General features: G+C 47.2%; 1 long non-coding RNA gene across 1 annotated transcript; it reads right to left on the bottom strand.

Moving 5' to 3' along the window:
• Positions 1–5,144: 5,144 nt before the first annotated feature.
• Positions 5,145–11,531, bottom strand: LOC123578400. Its single transcript, XR_006702367.1, has 3 exons — positions 11,333–11,531; positions 5,491–5,602; positions 5,145–5,414 (listed from the first exon to the last, which is right to left on the bottom strand). It is a non-coding gene; the product is annotated as an uncharacterized LOC123578400 (long non-coding RNA).
• Positions 11,532–17,711: the final 6,180 nt, after the last annotated feature.

Raw genomic sequence — 17,711 nt, 5'->3', positions numbered from 1 at the left:
CCAGTGAATTGTGGGGAGCGTGCCGCCTCTGAGCTAAGGCATTTCATTGCTGGCTGAGACCCTCCAGAGCTCTCTTTTCGTCTGTTAAAGCAACACGTGGGGAGACAGCTGCCCTCTGGTGCTGAGTTCTGGAGCATGAATGGGAGGAACAGGGCCTCCGGTCACCCTTCAGTGAATACAGGAGCAGGTGAGAAATAAACCTGCTGAGTTCAGTCACGGGGATCCTGGTTCTCTTCGTTAGTGCAGCAAAACTTACCCTCTCCTGACTGGTTCATAGTTAATAAAAATCAATTTAGGGTTTGAACCCAGTGTTGCCTTTCTCCAGTGGCCCCTAGCCACTGCCTAATATAGGACAATCAGGAATACCATCCACTGCACAGATAAGATCAAATGTAAGAACGTAGACAAAAGCACTCTGTGCTCTAATCATTGGACACATGTCTTATAAAAGCAAGTGATATTGTCAAAGTTAGTGAGGGCGATCTTGCCTCCTTAACAGGGCTGTAAGGTCTATAGGGGAAGGCGTTCTGTCCTGGAGTACTTTGAGATCTTAGAGATTCTAGGGCACCAACAAGTTCTTGTTGGATCACATTTAGTGGGTGTTGCAAAGGATCAAGAAAATAGCTTTGTGATACAGCATCCTTCTCCCCCATCCCTTTTTTACTGTTCCTCATAATGATAAGAATTTGTCTGTTAATTATTTAGGAGCAAAATTGCTTACCTTTAGAGAGGACAACACACACACACACACACACACACACACACACACACACACACAGAGGAAGGCTCTAGCCTCTAATATTTAGCTCCTGAGAAAGATGTGAGAGGAAGGATGGGGGTCAGGATACACTGTTCCTGGCTCCAGGGATGAGAAATGAAAGTAAATCATGAATATGATCACCAGCGAAGCTGAGAAAGAGCCTATTAATGTCACGTAATCAATTTCAAAAAGATACAGTTGCACTCAGGGTACTTAAACCTTGGAGGTTTCAACTACATCATACCTGTCACATGCCCACAGTGTCACTAATGAGCTTATGTAAATATTTAATCTTCTCTATTTGCATTACTCGGCCCAGCCTCCCTCACCAGCCTCTTCTCCCAGCCTCCTCTAATGCCATAATCCAGCCTCATAGAGCTGTTTGGGTTTCTAGAACTCACTCTTTTATGCCTCCACCTTGGCGTATGCAACCGCCTCCATCTAGACTCCTACTTTGCCTTCCCTTTCTGCTGGCTAAGCAGCTCCACATCCTTCAGGACTCCGCTCAAATGCATTCACTTTTGGAAACCTTGCCTACACCATCTACAACTCCCCATCCCCATAGAAGTTTTAGTTTCCTTCTCTTTGCTCTTACACCTTGCTAACATTCCATAATCCTGAGTCTTACATCTATTTATTTAACAAACATTTATGAAATCTTACTTTGTGCCAGTCATGGGGCCAGGTGCTGAGTACACAGAGGTGAATAAGAAATCATAATTATTTGTGAGTTCACTGACAAGTGTCTTATTCATTTTTCAACTTTCAAGCATCATGAATTTGTAGGATTAAATAAATACACAATGTGTTCTCTTTATATCTGTGTCCACACTCTGCTTGTATCCATCGGGACTGCTTTGGAAGTGACAGAAATGCGATTCAGACTAGGTTAGTCACAAAAGGGGATATACTGGCTCATGGATTCCAGGAAAGTTTGGCCATCCACGCTCGGGGAAGGTTCCCCCCCAACCCCACCCAGTAAAATTATTTCATTTAGTTTTAATATCCATTTCCAACAGCTTGAAATAAAAATTTCCATGGCCTTCAATTGAACCTTATGCCACTTTTTTAGAATGTCCTATTTTCCACTAAATAATTTCTAAACCACTCTATGTATTCAGGTTTATGTTTAACACTCAGATATGGGTTTTTGGAAGGCCCACAGTCACCAATTCCACGCAGTGGTGAACTGGGGCCTTGGGACCTAAATTTAGGACCAATGAAAACAACACATAGTGATTTGAATGCTATTCAGAATCACCCTCTGTTTTATGTTTGAGCGTCTCTTTTCCTGTTCTTTTAATTTTCGTCACCTGTAGCCTGACTTCTTTGGCATGGCGAGAAGCATGGCCACCAAGACCTCCAGCTTTGTAGCTTATAGCTTTCGCCGCTGAGGAGAGATTGCTGATCTTGCTTAGCGATAGACTAAAATGTCCCAGGGAAGGATTCGGATTGGCTTAGCCCTGACCACGTGCCCAGTCTGGGAGCTACCCAGCTCTAGCAGGAGATTAGAACTATAATTGACTAGGTTGCCTCTGCTGTCCGATCCCAAACAAGCAACTATGGCTGAAGGGGTAAAATAGTGCAGTGAGGTTCCCAGGAGGAAAGAAAGACGGTAAGCAGAAAGGCCTCGTTCTCTAAGCCACTGGTTCTAACATTCATTCGGCATTCTTTGTACTCTTATTGTGTTTAAATGCAGACATGAATACTGACAGGGGAGCCCCGAGAAGGCATCAGAAAGGAAGGCATACTTAGAGTTTAATCCTTAGCGATGGGGCTGCATTTTAACAGAAGGGACGGGAAATAAATGGCATTCAAGAAAGATGGACATTCAGGAGGAGGAAAAAGCAGGGACCAAATAAGAGGATATGAAATCAACAGGGGGATCCAGAAGATCCAGAAGTTTTTATATGAACAGGGTTTCTACTGCCTACGGGTCACAGCACGTAGGTTAGGGGACATGGCTATAAAGGAAGGTGGGATTGAAACTATGAAGGAATTGAATGTCAGGCTAGGGGCTCTGGACTTTATTCAGTCAATAAAGGGGAGTCTTTGAAGGTCTCAGCGCTGGGAACTGAGTGACAAGATCTAATAGCACCTTGGCCACTGGGGGGGGGGGGGACTTTTCAGAGAGCCTTAATGGGGGCACCTGGATGGCTCAGTCGATGGGGCATCTGACTTCGGCTCAGGTCATGATCTCTCAACTCGAGGGTTTGAGCCCCGCGTCCAGCACAGAGCCTGGAGCCTGCTTCAGATTCTGTGTCTCCCTCTCTTCGACCCCTCCCCTGCTCACACTCTGTCTCTCTCTCTCTTTCAAAAATAAATACACATTTAAACAAATTTTAAATTCAAAGAGGCTTAATGGCTAGAAGAATACATTAGAACTCTCAGTGTCTTTTATTGTTCCCCTTTTGTTAGACACGGGTTCAGAAAAATATTCCTCCATCATTAGAAAACCGTATCATAATGGCTCTTATGATGGCACCCAACACTCAGTCTCAGAGTTGGGGGGCAATAAGGAATAGTAAGGACTGTGGCAAATTGGAGACATGTATCCCTCAGAAGGAGACAAACACCTCAACTTCATTCCTGTTTCACATGCAGGGCTGCAGGCCCAGTGTTAGTAAATATTCTCAAAATATTACTAATATGAATCTAGAAAAGCTTAAAATCTAGACTTTTGCCTAAGATCCTGTGGGGTTTTTTTTTTCCCTCATGTTGGCTCAAATTTTTAAAACATTCTATAGGCTAAATGAAACACGTCTGTGGACCCAATTTGTCCCAAGGGCCATCAGTTTCAGACCCCTGGATTCGCGCCGATCCAGAATAAGTATTGATCTGGATCTCTGGATATCTTTACTGTCTGACCCTTCTATAATTTCCACTAGAGGATTCAAACAGGAGCGCAAGGGAAAAGGACGTCGTGGGCAAGAAGGGATTTGAAGAGCTGAAGTTTCTCACGTGAAATAAATAGATTAGAATAAAGACAAAAGAGATATGTAGAAAGCTCATAAAGCCATGGATGGTTTTAAGCTTTTATTTTAATTGCAGTTAGTTAACGTAGAGTGTGAAATTAGTTGCAGGTATGCAGTGTAGTAATTCACAAGTTTCATCACCCAGTGGTCACCAGGACAAGTGCCCTCCTTAATCCCCGCCACCTTTGTCACCCATCTCCCACCCACCTTCCGTCTGGTAACCATCTGTTTGTTCTCTACAGTTAAAAGTCTGTTTCTTCTTTTTCTTTCTTTCTTTCTTTCTTTCTTTCTTTCTTTCTTTCTGAGAGAGCGGGAGAGCACAAGAGGGGAGGGACAGAGAGAGAGAGGGAGACACAGAATCCGAGGCAGGCTCCAGGCTCCGAGCTCTCAGCACAGAGCCCAAGGCGGGGCTCGAACCCGCAAACCGTGAGATCATGACCTGACCCGAAGTCGGATGCTTAAATGACCGAGCCACCCAGACTCCCCTAAAAGTCAGTTTCTTGATTTGTCTCTCTCCCTCTCTCATATTGTTTTTTCCTTTGCTTGCTTGTTTTGTTTCTTAAATTCCACATATGAGTGAAATCATATGGTATTTGTCTTTTTCTGATTGACCTATTTCATTCAGCATAATCCTCTCTACCTCCATCCATGTGGTTGCAACCACATACTTCTGCATCTTGACCCTTAAGCTAGGAGTCTGATGTTCAATTCTCGATGACATTTTCATCGATGTTACTGGGAAAATAAAACAAAAAAAAAAGAAAAAGAGACTGAGGTCCAGTAAAATGGAATGAACTCGGGCTTTGGAGTTTGAGAAATCCGAATTAAAATGACTGATTTTGATAAGAACATTTATCACAGGGGTGCCTGGGTGGCTCAGTCTGTGAAGCATCTGACTTCGGCTCAGGTCACCATCTCCCAGTTCGTGGGTTCGAACCCCTTGTCGGGCTCTGTGCTGACAGTTCAGAGCCTGGAGCCTGCTCCGGATTCCGTGTCGCCCTCTCTCTCTGCCCCTCCCCCGCTCGTGCTCTGTCTCTCTCTCTCTCTAAAAATAAATAAACATTAAAAAAGAAAAGAACATTGGGGCGCCTGGGTGGCTCCGTCGGTTGAGCGTCCGACTTCAGCTCAGGTCACCATCTCACGATTTGTGAGTTCGAGCCCCGCGTCGGGCTCTGGGCTGATGGCTCAGAGCCTGGAGCCTGCTTCCGATTCTGTGTCTCTGTCTCTCTCTCTGCCCCTCCCCCACTCATGCTCTGTCTCTCTCTGTCCCAAAAATAAATAAACATTAAAAAAATAAATAAATAAAAATAAAAAAGGAAAAAAGAAAAGAACATTTATCACACAGCTTACAAGCTTGTATCATTTACCTATTGCTAAATGACACCGAATGACACACAACTACAAAAATATCAGCATCATGCAACAATAAACATTTATTGTTTATCCACTCTTGGAGTTCGCCGAGCTTGGTCGGGCTCATGCTTCTTTGAGTTTACTCTGTTCAGTACATCTCTCAGCACGCTCTTTCCACGAGCAGCCTACCATGCCCACGACCTTCTCACGGTGATGACAGACGTACAGGAGAGCAGACGGAAACATGCAAGGCTTCTTGAAGGTTTGGCTCACCCCTGGCGTACCTTCACCTCTTTTAATTAGCCAAAGTCTGGCAGAGGGCACGCCTAGAGACAGGTATAAAGAATATTTGCAGTCTACCATACATACCCCAAACTGGAAACAGCTCAGATGTCAACCAACCTAGTGCGGACGAATAAATCAGGATACAGCCCCCAAATGGAATTGTATTGTAGGAATAAAGAGGAGGAACATGCCATGGCTTCACTCAGCAATATGGATGAATCTTATCGGCCTAGCACCAAAGGAAAGGAGAAAACACAAATGAATAAATACAATACGCACCTATCTTGTAAAGTTCAAAAAGAAGGAAAGCTTGGGGCACCTGGGTGGCGCAGTCGGTTAAGCGTCCGACTTCAGCCAGGTCACGATCTCGCGGTCCGTGAGTTCGAGCCCCGCGTCGGGCTCTGGGCTGATGGCTCAGAGCCTGGAGCCTGTTTCCGATTCTGTGTCTCCCTCTCTCTCTGCCCCTCCCCCGTTCATGCTCTGTCTCTCTCTGTCCCCAAAATAAATAAACGTTGAAAATAAAATAAAATAAAATAAAATAAAATAAAATAAAATAAAATAAAAAATTTTTTTTCTGTATGACTGTTTTTATTTCCTTGTAGTTGGCTTTTTTAAAGTCCAGTCCTAGCTCAAAATGAAAAACTACGAATTACGGATGAAAACCATCCACTTTTGCTTCTTTTCAGTGATGGGATGATCTACACGTCACAACCTCCATTGTTTCTTCGGTGACATCAAGGGAACAACAGTCGCCACTCAGGCCTGTCCTGGGGAGTAGATGAGAGCGTGCACAGGAGAGGGTTTTTCCTTCATACTAAATAAATAGTTGCAGAGAAGGAAAATATGTCTTCGACACCAGAAAAAGGAGAGAATGACTCCATCCTGTTCCCTGGAGGTGTTTCTCGCGTGTTCTCGTTGCTTGAAGAAGAAAAACACAAAAAGGCAGAGGAGGGACTTACACTCAAGTCTACATGATTCAAGGGGAGGAGCCCCAAGAACCCAGAACACAGCCCAAGATGAGCCACCAGACAGTGTGGGAGCCCCTGGTACATTTGGGAAGCCCACCTGAATACGGGGTGCTTGAATGATTTCTCAAGCTCACCGTCCCTACTCTTCACGTGCAAAGAAAACGAACTTCTTGGTCCATAATTCCACCGAAGACTCTCGGAGGGGGGGCGCGAGCTTGGTGTGGCCGGCCACTCGACACAGTGCTCCTGCCTGACCCCCAGATGGGTCCTCATGGGAGGTCTGTCCCCCAGAGCAAATGGTTATCTTTAGACCCATCCTTCATTTCCCCTCTTATCAGCAGAGGAATGTGGGGAGGCTGTCCGCATTCGCTGGGTGGGCATTTGGGACTTTGTGAGGGTGAGCGCGTCAGAATGGGGGGCTTGCAGGCCTCCAGCACATTCTCAAGTTAGGTGAGTGAGACCTGCCACGGTGGAATTCTCTGGGCCAGAAGAAAGCGTGAGCCCCTGAGACCGCACAGATACTGTTAAAAAGAACTAGGACTTTGGAGGCCTTGCTGTTTGCAAACACGCCCTTAAGAGCTTTACACCAACGACCTCACCAATCCCCAGCCAACACTTTAGCCAGCAACCAGGTACTATTCTTACCAACCCCCCCCCCCCACCACCACCCGCCTTTAACTTAAGAGAAAGTGAGGCAGGGAGAGATGGTATTTGAGCCTGAAGTGACAGGCAAAGTGGGGCAAGATGGCGCTGACAGATGTGCCCGCGTGGTGGGCAAGATGGCGCTGACACGTGTGCCCGCGTGGTGGGCAAGATGGCGCTGACAGATATGTCCGCGTGGTGGGCAAGATGGCGCTGACAGATGTGCCAGCGTGGTGGGCAAGATGGCGCTGACACGTGTGCCCGTGTGGTGGGCAGCCTTGATCTGAGCAGCGCTGAGAGAGGGTATGGGGCAAAGTGGGTACAGAATGGTGCCTGTGACCAACTTTCCAGACCTTTGCTCAGTGCCTTTGTTCCTTCTCAGACATCATACAAGCACACACACACACACACACACACACACACACACAGACACTTTCGGATTTAAGTGGAAAACCCATTCCGAAACCAACCACACAGAAGCCAGTCTTTGCTTCCCCACTGTTTCAGATCTTTTGCTCCAACACGTAGGGTCTTGGGCACAGAAACTAGAGAAATCGACAGGCCCCCTTTGCAGCCAGCCAAGGTCACTGTACCGTTTTCTGGCCTCTTTGGGCTCATGAGTTGCATTTCATCTGCTCTGGAAGTTGCCCTTTCTTGCTAGAGAGAGAGTTGTGGCAGTAATCACTGAGAACAGGTACAGCCCTCCTGAGCTCCTTTCCCACCCCTCCCCCAGCCCTGCCACAGCTGTGGGGGCCTGGTCCTCTCTACTTTATAGAGAAGGGGAATTCCAAGGAGAACGTCGGGCTGGTTTATTTTTAATTGTTGACCTCCAAGCCCTTCTGTTTGCATCTGTTTATTAAATTGCGAGCTCAGCTGTGAAATGCCCTTTATGATGTTGTTTTATTGGTGGGCCATTCAGGGACCCAGCGCCACACAAACAGGATAAATATTTTTCTTTGCAGCACACACCCCACGTCGGGGTCCACGGAACAAGGGAAGCGAGGATCGTTTGTTTACGAGCTCTGATTCATTCATTACTTGGCGAGGAGCTGTAAAATGTAAATCTCACATTCCGCAGGACAATCCCTGCGCCAGCTTGAGCTCATTTGGAGGTGTGATGTTCCACTCAAAAGGAGGCTGTTAATTTTATTGACCAAATTTGGAAAGTGGGAGCTCCGAAATTAAATAGAGCCTTTGGAAAAGAAATGAACGTTTAGACCTGGAGAGTGGTGGTCACATGGTTTGGGGTTTCTGTCCCCCACCCCCAGCCCCGCCCCCAGCCCCCGGAAGGAAACTTCAAATACCCATGCTGTTTGCAGAAAGCTTGGAATTGCTGCCTGCCTCATCTTCTAGTTTCAAAAGATTTGATCGCTCCGTGATGGGTTTGTCAGTATTAATTATAGCAACCTTTATGGAGCGCTTAGTTCCCTGCTTTAAATATATCATCTTGGGTAATTCACACAGGCACCCTCAGGGGTTTGTGCTATTGGTGCCCGGGTGATACAGCCTGGAAACCGAAGCTTGGCGTGGAGAAGGCGTTTGCCCTGGGCCCCCCCACCCCCGAGCTGAGACTCAGAATCAGATCTGCTCCGGGACTCGGGCGCCGCTCTCCTGCTCTCTGTTTGCCATCTCCGTGTCACTAAAAAGCTGGGTTTCCTGGTGCTTTAGAAACAACCTAAGTTCCCAGCAGTTACTAAGCAGCTACGGGCTGCAAATTCTCTCCGTTTGCTCCACACTCAGAACAAAAAAAGCGATCTGACTTGCCCAAAGATGTCAAGAGCCACACGCTATCCTCGCTGCCGGCCTGCCCCCCCCCCCTCCCCGAGTCAGGCACAGGGTCCAAAAGAAGAAATACCTTTAACTCCAAAGGTCACCCTTGGAGTTCCTTGGGCCCCACTGCACTCTTCTCTAAGCCTGGCAGGAAAGGGTAAATTGAAACCGAACGAGCCAGGGTTGTGCACTCAGTCTTAGATGGCAAGGTGCATTCGGGGCTCAACTGGGGTGTTTACCCACAGAATGAGTGGGCCCATGTCAATATTTGGACTTGGAGAAGGCCCAGTTTATAATTGTACAGACTTGCCTCTGAATTGGGCTTTGAAACATCCATTTGCCATGATCCTTCAAGGCCTCATTCTTTTCGTAGGGGGAGGCTATTTAGGGAGATTTTCTTTAGAAAGGTTGCTGGGGGCCGGCAGAGAAAAAGGAAGACAAGTTCAGGATGTGATATGAAAATTCACAACGTGGTTTGTAAAAAAAAAAAAAAAAAAAAAAATGTAAACCACGCCACAAAAGCTCTCCCATCAAGAGATGTTATTGTTGGTCGAATGGTAGCAACCATCTGGGTCTCTTTTAATGGCTAGGGGCCCTTCTGTGGATGGTACAGATGCTTCTTTTGTGATTGGTGCGATCTTGTAAATAGTTAAAATATTTACCAAGGCACCTCCGAGCTGGAGCTATCCCATTTTATTATTTATACCTTTTCAGAGGGACAAAAATGGAGGTGTCCCCTAAACGTGATGGATTAGGTTTATAAACAGCCATTATGGCCGTCAACCATCGAATGTCAGCTTCTCCTTTGTGTCTGTGCATTTCTAAGCTACCCAGTGATCCATGCATAAGATAGGAGGTTAAGAATGCGCGGAGAAAAGGCGTGTTGGCTCCAAGCAAGATGTATCTTCTGCTGATTAGAAATACAGCTGTAGAAAGTGAGGGGGACCCTGGGCAGGAGGCGAGCAAAAAGGGACATGCGTGTGCACGTGTGTGTGCGTGTGTGTGTGTATGCGTGTGCGCGCGCGCGTGTGCAGGAAGAAGAAAGGGAGCTGAGAAGTGCCGAAGTCACTGCAACCTGACACGCCGCATTTGGGTTCTCACCATTTGAGACTGGAAACCTGCAAGACCTCTACCTGCCAGCACCCTTCAGCTGTTTCCTTAAGTGACTGCAGCTGGCTTTTGTTTTCCCAAGATAAAAATCAGGAAATGCAAAAATTAAATAGGATTTGAGAAGAAAGAGGATGGGCCCTCCTGGGAAAGAAAGGAAGGAGCCAGCCAGCAGGTACCAAGACTTTGCCGGCAGAGGAAGAGCCCCTCTCCTCTCGTGGTAATTAAGGAAAACAGCTTAAAACGGGGCGGGGGCCGCCTGTGTCCCAGATGACCTGTGCCCTGCCTAGACGCTTAACTGGACTGCCTCACCCCCAAAAGTCAGACCAAAAGCGCTGGCTACAGTTGGATTTAGGAAAAGGGGATCTTTTTCAGTCAAACTATTCAGAATTCGTAACAGGATACTTTGTCAGTGTAATTAATGGGAGGAAACAAAGTTAACTTTTCTTGCAGGTAAAGGGGGTAAATGCAAATTATATTATTGTTGGCCCATGATTGCTGCCCGTGTGTTGGGAACCGTTTCTGCCAAAGAGTGGCTTCCATTATATTTTTTACTCTGAAATCCCGGCTCCTTTAATTTCTCAGAGTTCGTCACTGATTTCCTGCCACGCTACAAACAACGCTGGCAACTTTGCGCCTGGATGGCTGGGAGGGAAGCTTAGAATTAAAAGGCAGAGGAGCTCATGCTTGCTTTAGAAAGGGACAGGCTCCGTGCGGCTGAAACGGCACGGAGCCACTCCAAACGTAGATTAGAAATTAGAACTTAGGTACAATATTTCCTAGCTGTCTCCTGTAGGACTTAATTAAGAAATTGTGACCTCAGTTATTGATTTATTTACTTATTCACTCATTTATTGGGGGGAACTTGGATGAGAACTTACTGATGGAACGAATATTAAATTCTATGTCTCCGCGGCTTTGCAAATCAAAGAAAAAAAACATTTGGAAAACAGTTAAGAACCTAACGCACTTCCTCCTCAGATGAGTCAGCAAGGGAATACTCCATCCTGAAGGTCCCTCCTCGGGTGTTGTTTTACCACCTCCTAGAGCAATATCACACACACACACACACACACACACACACGCACACACACACACACCAATCAGGGTGGTGTCTTCCACATTAGTATGCTGGCCCATCAACTAATTTGCCTCTGTAAATACTGGGATCTGAATCGCACCACTGTTGTAGCTACAGACTAAATAATTTCTCTCATCACTCTCTTTGGAGAGAAAAAGAAAGAAAAAGACACACACACACACACACACACACAATTTTCTAAAGAGCTTTCTCACTTAGCCGACCCTACTCACTCGCAGGCCCAGTGGATGATGATCTGACTCAGTGAGAAACATCGTCTATAAACCGGACTCTCTTAATAAACCTCCTTTAAGACAGTAATTTTACCACGTCTCATGGATTATAAGTAATACTGATAATTTTTATCAGCCTCCCCTCACATACCACTCACAAAAGCCTAGCCGGGCTCGTCCAGTGGTTCCCTTGGCAAATTCTGAAACACAAATACGCTCCCTCCTGTGTTGGATTCCTCCTCCCCTGAATCTCACCCATTCATGAGTGAATTAGAACTTTCAGTAACTCAGAAAAAAAGTTAACAAAGCAAAAAGAACTTGGAATGTTTCAAGCAATTGTCCCAAACGGTTCAACCATTTGGCTAAACATTCTACATGTTTATACAAAAATGAAAGGCATGTATGTTGTAAATCACATAGTTCATAGGACCCATCAACACAGCCCAGATGTACAGAAGCCACTAATTGTATCCCTCCCACAGCCCTTGCTCTCCTAACGCACACACTCATGCACACACACACACAAACACACACACGGGCGCACGCGAGCTAAAATACTACATTTAAGTCTGAAAAAAACACAAAACTTCCAAAAGGCTTATTCTTCTGTTCTTTTGGACAGCCATGGACAGCTACTTTGAGAATGGTTCTAATTATCTTTATAAGAAATAGGAGACTTGTATTCTCATTGACATCCCCCCCCCCCCTCCTTCCATCTTCTCTGGAGCTTTAGAATATTCCTGTGAGGAACCAGCTCCAGAAACCGTGCTGACCTCTCTCCACGTTAGGGATGTAGGGCGGCCAACCAAAACACCAGCGAGGAAAATCCCCAAGTAGGGCTATCTGATTTAACAAACAAAAATACAAGATACTCAGTTAAGTTTGAATTTCAGATAATCAATAAAAACGTTTTTAGTATAAGTATGTCCCCATGTGATATTTGAGATGTACTTATACCTAACGGGCAAACCTACCCCGGGAGAGCCTGAGACCAGATATAAAACACCTAGACCTAGGAAGAGGCCTGGAGCCTCGTAACTGACCCCAAGAATCTTACTTCTTAGTGATTTTAAATAAGAAAGAGGGTGCAGAGTGAGGTCACAAATGTCCAGGTGTCTCGACGACACAAAACAATTCCCGGAGGGAAGTATCTCGCTGCAGGGCAGCAGGGCAGACCTATACCCCCAGAGGCTGTCACCAGCAACTAACCAGGGTGAACATCTAGTCTAACGTATAAATTCACTATTCCTCCCTGCAGCCCAATGGGGCAGAGCTTTGATTGTGCCCATTTTACAGATGAGGCAACCGAGGTGCAGTTTCCAGGGCCACACGGCCGCAGAACAGAGATTTTGACCCAGACAGCCTGGCGCCAGATCCGACGCTTAAAATAAAATGATACCAAACCATAACATAAACCATTTAATTTTCAAAAGGATCTAAAACCCTACGCATATGCTAAAATTAAAATGGCTGCTTCCTCATTCCCACCCCCCATCCCTGCCTCTGCCCCTGCTTTGTTACTGTCCCCGCCCGGGCTTGGCCTGCCCAGTGAGGAGTCCAGGGGAGGAAACACGGCGCGGAGGAACATGTGTGAGCCACAGAGAAGAGCAGGACAATGGATGGCCCCAGCAGTACCCTGCCAGAGGCCCCCGCCCCCACGCCACCCCATTTCTCCCAAACTACAGGGGCAGACAGCATGGAAAGGAGTGTGACTGCAGGGCCCAAATGAGGATCTCTGGCAAAAACTTTTTCTAATTTAAAGACCACCCAGGTGTGTGCTGGCCTGTCCCCATTTTAGGGTCTCTGCCTCTTGCTTTCCAGCAAGAAAAGAAACAGATGTGATGCCCATTCATGCCTAATGGAGACAGAGGGGAGGGAGGATCTGAGGGGTGGGGGGAGTTCAGGGCTGTCTTTGGCCTGCAAATTCAAATGTGGCCTTAAAGGACAGGGATATGAACTTCCACAGGGTTAAAGCCCATGGCTGTCACCTGTCAACTCCAAGGCTGGCGCGTAGTAGGCGATCAATACACATATGTGCAATTGAATTAAAAATTAAATAATGCAATCCAAAGTCTTGGCGGTGCCCAGGGAGTGGGTTTAGGACTGGCCTGGCCTTGGGACTTGGAGGCTGACCAGATGAGTCTCACTTGGTTGGAGTTGCCAGTTGATGGGGTTGGGGGCGGGGAGGGTGCTGGTTTCCCCAACCCCCTCCCTGGCCCGGCCAGCTCAGATTGTCCTCAACAATTATCCCTAAAAGGGGGGTGGGGAGCCCTGTTGAACAAATCCTCCACTTTTGTCTCCTCTGGGGCTGCAGACCGTGGTCCCTGCTTATTCAGCCCTCCCTCTCCCCCCATCCTGTGCCTGGGACGTTCCGTGGTTATGAGTCAATGATCAGACAGGGAAAGGGCATGCTTACCATAGGGAGGAGGATTCAGGAGGGCGCTGGGCTTTGATGCTGGCTCTCCTACATCCTGAATGCATGAAAGGCGATGGGAGGGAGAGGAAGAAGTATAAAAGCAGAAGGGAGAAAATGTTGTTACAAAAAAAAAAAAAAAAAAGATGAAGAAGAAGAAGAACAAGAGTTGAAGGAAGGGGAGGAAAAAAAAAGTGCCTGGTTTGAAATATTCTAAGTATCATCAACAAATATCTCTGGGAGACAAAAGCTAGTTAAAAACCGAGTTGAGATAAGCCATCTCCTCCAGTGACTCATCTTCCCAGGGAATAATGGCAAAGAGGCGGTGTTTAGGAGGGAAGTGATGTGCAAATAGCAGTGTCCGTGAAGCTGGGGTTAATTACAGGAAGGACTTCCAGGGTAATTGCCGATAAACAACGCTAGGAGCAGAACAGGGCACCACATGCACGGAAGCCAGCCCTCTGTGATTTGAATAGGATCCCCAAACGCTGTTCCAGAGGCAGGGGCTGGGTGGCTCCCCAAATGGACACTTTGGAGGATCCTCAGGCTGGGGCCCCATCCCCTCAAGGGCTGACCTAGTATCCCCACTGTCTCCCTCCAGGAAAACTCCCCATGCAGATCAGTCCCTGCAAGTTCATTTAAAAAAAAAAAATTATGAATAAAATGCTGTTTGCCATGCTGTTAGGGAGTTAATAACCCTGGTTTAAGGAAAGTCAAGTAGCGAACTTAAGCCATCGTCTAAGTCCTGTCTGGCCGTGGAGAACCGGGACTGGTATCTCTGAGTGGTTTTTTGAAGGAGCAGATTTCACCAGGATGTACCAAGGGCAGTTATGTCTCTGCGTCACGCTCCCTTTCAGATATAATGCCTGCAGTGTAACCGTCTAGTGGAAATACAGCTTGTGATAACGAAGCCCAGAAACCCACCCCCTTCTGGGGAGGCTTGTAAGGGGGACAGGACCCAGTGTAGACAGTAGAGGCTGGGAAGCACTTAGAAATGTCGATGCAGAAAAACCTCCACTCCCGTGGAGTGGGGGAAAGACCACGGCTTCCTCAGTTCTCTTCTCAGAAGCAGCCCGAGGGCACGGGTGAGGAGCTGTCTCTCCAACTCTGAAAGTCCCTCTCCGACGCTCCGCTCACAGCTCCGTGGAGACCGACGTGAAGCAGATGCTCAGTCCAAAGTGCCTCCAGCTGGTAACTATAGGGAAACTGACATGGGTGGGGGTGCTGCTGGCAGCCACCAGCCTCCCGGTGTGGCCCTTGGTTCGTCCACCTGTGAAATGAGGGGGTTGAATCCACATGGACTCTTAGCATCCCTCCAGGGCTCCCCGGCGATCCTCTGACACCTGGGTGCTCCTCAAACAGCTAATCCCAACTTGAGTGCAGGGACCTTATTCCACAGTCCTTTTTCTCTTCTCTACCACTGTGAATAATGCCTTTACCTTGGAAGGGACTCAGTAAATAAATACACTGAATGGCTTTATGCATGCACGATGGGGTAACTTCTGTGGCTCTTTGTTTAAAATAAAACGTCTGTGGGTGGGGACAGGGCGGGGGGAGTGCGTCATCTTTCAGTCCTATAGCGTTGCGTTGAAAGCCCAGATAAGAATACATAGAAGTAATAGCTAACATTTATTGTGCGCAGGCACATTACCCACTTTTCCCGATCATTTCTCAAAACATCCCTCTATAGAATCAGCTCTTAAAATCCTCGCTCCCTGGATGAGGACACAAGATCCAGAAAGATCAAGTGATGAGCTATTAAGTGGGAAGCTTTGAGTGTCAGGCTCAGCCCCTTTTAACTGCAGAGCACTTCTGTTTAGCCTTCCCTAAATGCAGGGGAGGTCTGCACTCTGCTGAGTGCCCTTGGGCAAGTCGTTGGCCCAATCTGGCCACAAGGTACTTACTCCTCCTGAACTAGGGGAATCCTTGGTTCCTTCAGGAGTGGCATTTCAGGCTTCTGTTCATCCCTCAGGTCTCAGACCAGAGAGCCCCTCCTTAGGAAATCCTTGCATGCCCCCGCCATGGCCACCTACTCAATCAGATCCCCAAGATAGACTGCACTTTTCCCTTGAGTTACCTATCCGGTTTGTGGGGATTGGATTCATGGTTCCCTTTCCCACTAGACTGTAACCCCCTTTGGAGTCAGGATCGTATCTGTATTGTTTATCTGTATGCCTTCCCCAGCAGCATACCCCGGAACAATACCTGACGTGAAGAAAATGCACAAAACAAAATCTATCAAATTTTGGAGGGGCTCCAACAGCCGTGAGATGTGTGCGGATCGGGTAGGGTCAGCTTCTGTGCCCTAAAGAGATTCATAACCCCGGCCCCTGAGAAGAGCAATCAGATTCCCTCTGGAGCCTTCAAAGAGGACTTCGGCAGTTAAAAACGAGGTGAACCCAAGACGTCTCTTGCTTAGGTCAAGGATGAACGATGTGCATCCATCCAGCCCAGGATGAATGTCCTACCGAGACTCCCCAAGTGTGGCGACAGAGACGTCTCCTCCGTCTCGTCCTCTTTCCCACACACTCTTGGGAGCAGGTGGGACTCAGAAGGGCATGGGGTCTGAACGTTCGAGGCTCTGGTAATCGACCCCAGCCTGTCTGGGAGGGGGTGGGGGATGCCCTTTCTGATGCACACAAGCCCCCAGGAACACATCGTAGCAACCGAGCATGCTTGGCGGGGGGGGGGGGGGAGGGGGGGGAGGGGCGCCTTTCTGGTTGTACACAGAGCCCATAATAAAAGCACAATGAGGAGGCCTCACTCCCCAGCTGGTTGTGCACCCCCGTTCAGTTGGCGGGGGGTGGCCGTCTCCCTTTCAAGTGGACTCTGGTCCCCCTCCACTGCCGCCTGCTCCTCTCTTGGTCTTTCAGTCACATACCAGACACGTCTCACACAGCAGACCCCAAACCCCAGGTGGCAGGATCCCAGTTTCATATAAATTAGGCTGGGTAACGCTGGTCAGACACATTTTTTTGTCTAAATCATGCAAAAATAGGATTTTCTCAGGGGCATAAATCTGGCCCAAATCTAAACCTGAATGTGCCATTGACTGGTATGGTTTATAGTGCAAACGTAGAATTATCTGGAAAACTTCTGCTTCCAAAGAGCAGGGCCCATTTTTTATCCAATCTGAAAGAAATGATTTATCTGCCGTCTAAAACCTCCCGCAAAAGTCAGTGCCTGGCAAAGAGGCCAGATGCGAGCCCTGATTCACCAGAGAAATGCATCATGTCCCGAGCAGACAGGCATCGCCCGGCGCCACATTGAGTAACTGATCCAAACGTGAGTCCCTCTATCGTGTAGCAGGGGCCCAAAGTTTGGGCAGCCAGCCTCTCGAAAGGTAGATGTCTGTTCTGTTTTCCAACGCGGGAAGGAAGGACCCAGAAGAAGGGAAGAAAACGGAGGGCGTCTCAAAAAGAGAAAATAAATAACTTCACAACACGGTCAACAAAGCACCTAATGCCCTCTGAATAACCCCTCTACGTACGGCGTTATAAGGAAAGCCCTTCTTTGCTGAAATCAATTAAAGACAGTTTCATCAACACTTTGTTGTTGTTGTTTTTTTTTTAACGTATCCAATCCTGTTGTTTTCAAAGTCCTCAGGTCAAGATGATGACCTTGAAGTTTTGACTCTTAGGTTGCAGAGAACGGTCTTAGCTCCCAAGAAGTTTAAGATTTAGAAGTGTGTGAACCCGTGAGGGACGGTCACCATTAACCATTGCCTGTCCCCACCATTCCATGGCATGGCCTTGGGGGATTTAAGATGACAGAAAAAAAATAATAATATCCTTTCTCACAAGTTGTTTAAATTCTCATGGCAGTTTGCCATCAAACATCAAATTTATTCAATTCACAGTGACTTCAAAGAGTGCAGAACAATAACCTGAGGGCTGCATTTCTCAAAAAATATGTCAGCAGTAAGGAGGGGGAAAAAATGTTTCCTTAGGTAGATATAAAAGAAAATGACACTAGGTACCTAAACCCTAACGTTTGCCAGAAGGTTTGATTTACGGGTAAGCTATTTTTTTTTTCAAGTAGCATGTTCCTAATTCTTATTCACTGACAGTTGAAAATTGGGCATTTAGGTGTAAAAAGAAAATACAAGGGGAAAAGAATTAGAG

This window comes from Leopardus geoffroyi, chromosome E2, assembly GCF_018350155.1.
Source record: "Leopardus geoffroyi isolate Oge1 chromosome E2, O.geoffroyi_Oge1_pat1.0, whole genome shotgun sequence".
Taxonomy (NCBI): Eukaryota; Metazoa; Chordata; class Mammalia; order Carnivora; family Felidae; genus Leopardus; species Leopardus geoffroyi.
Note: the sequence above shows the minus strand (reverse complement) of the source record. Positions and strands in the feature narration are given on the sequence as shown.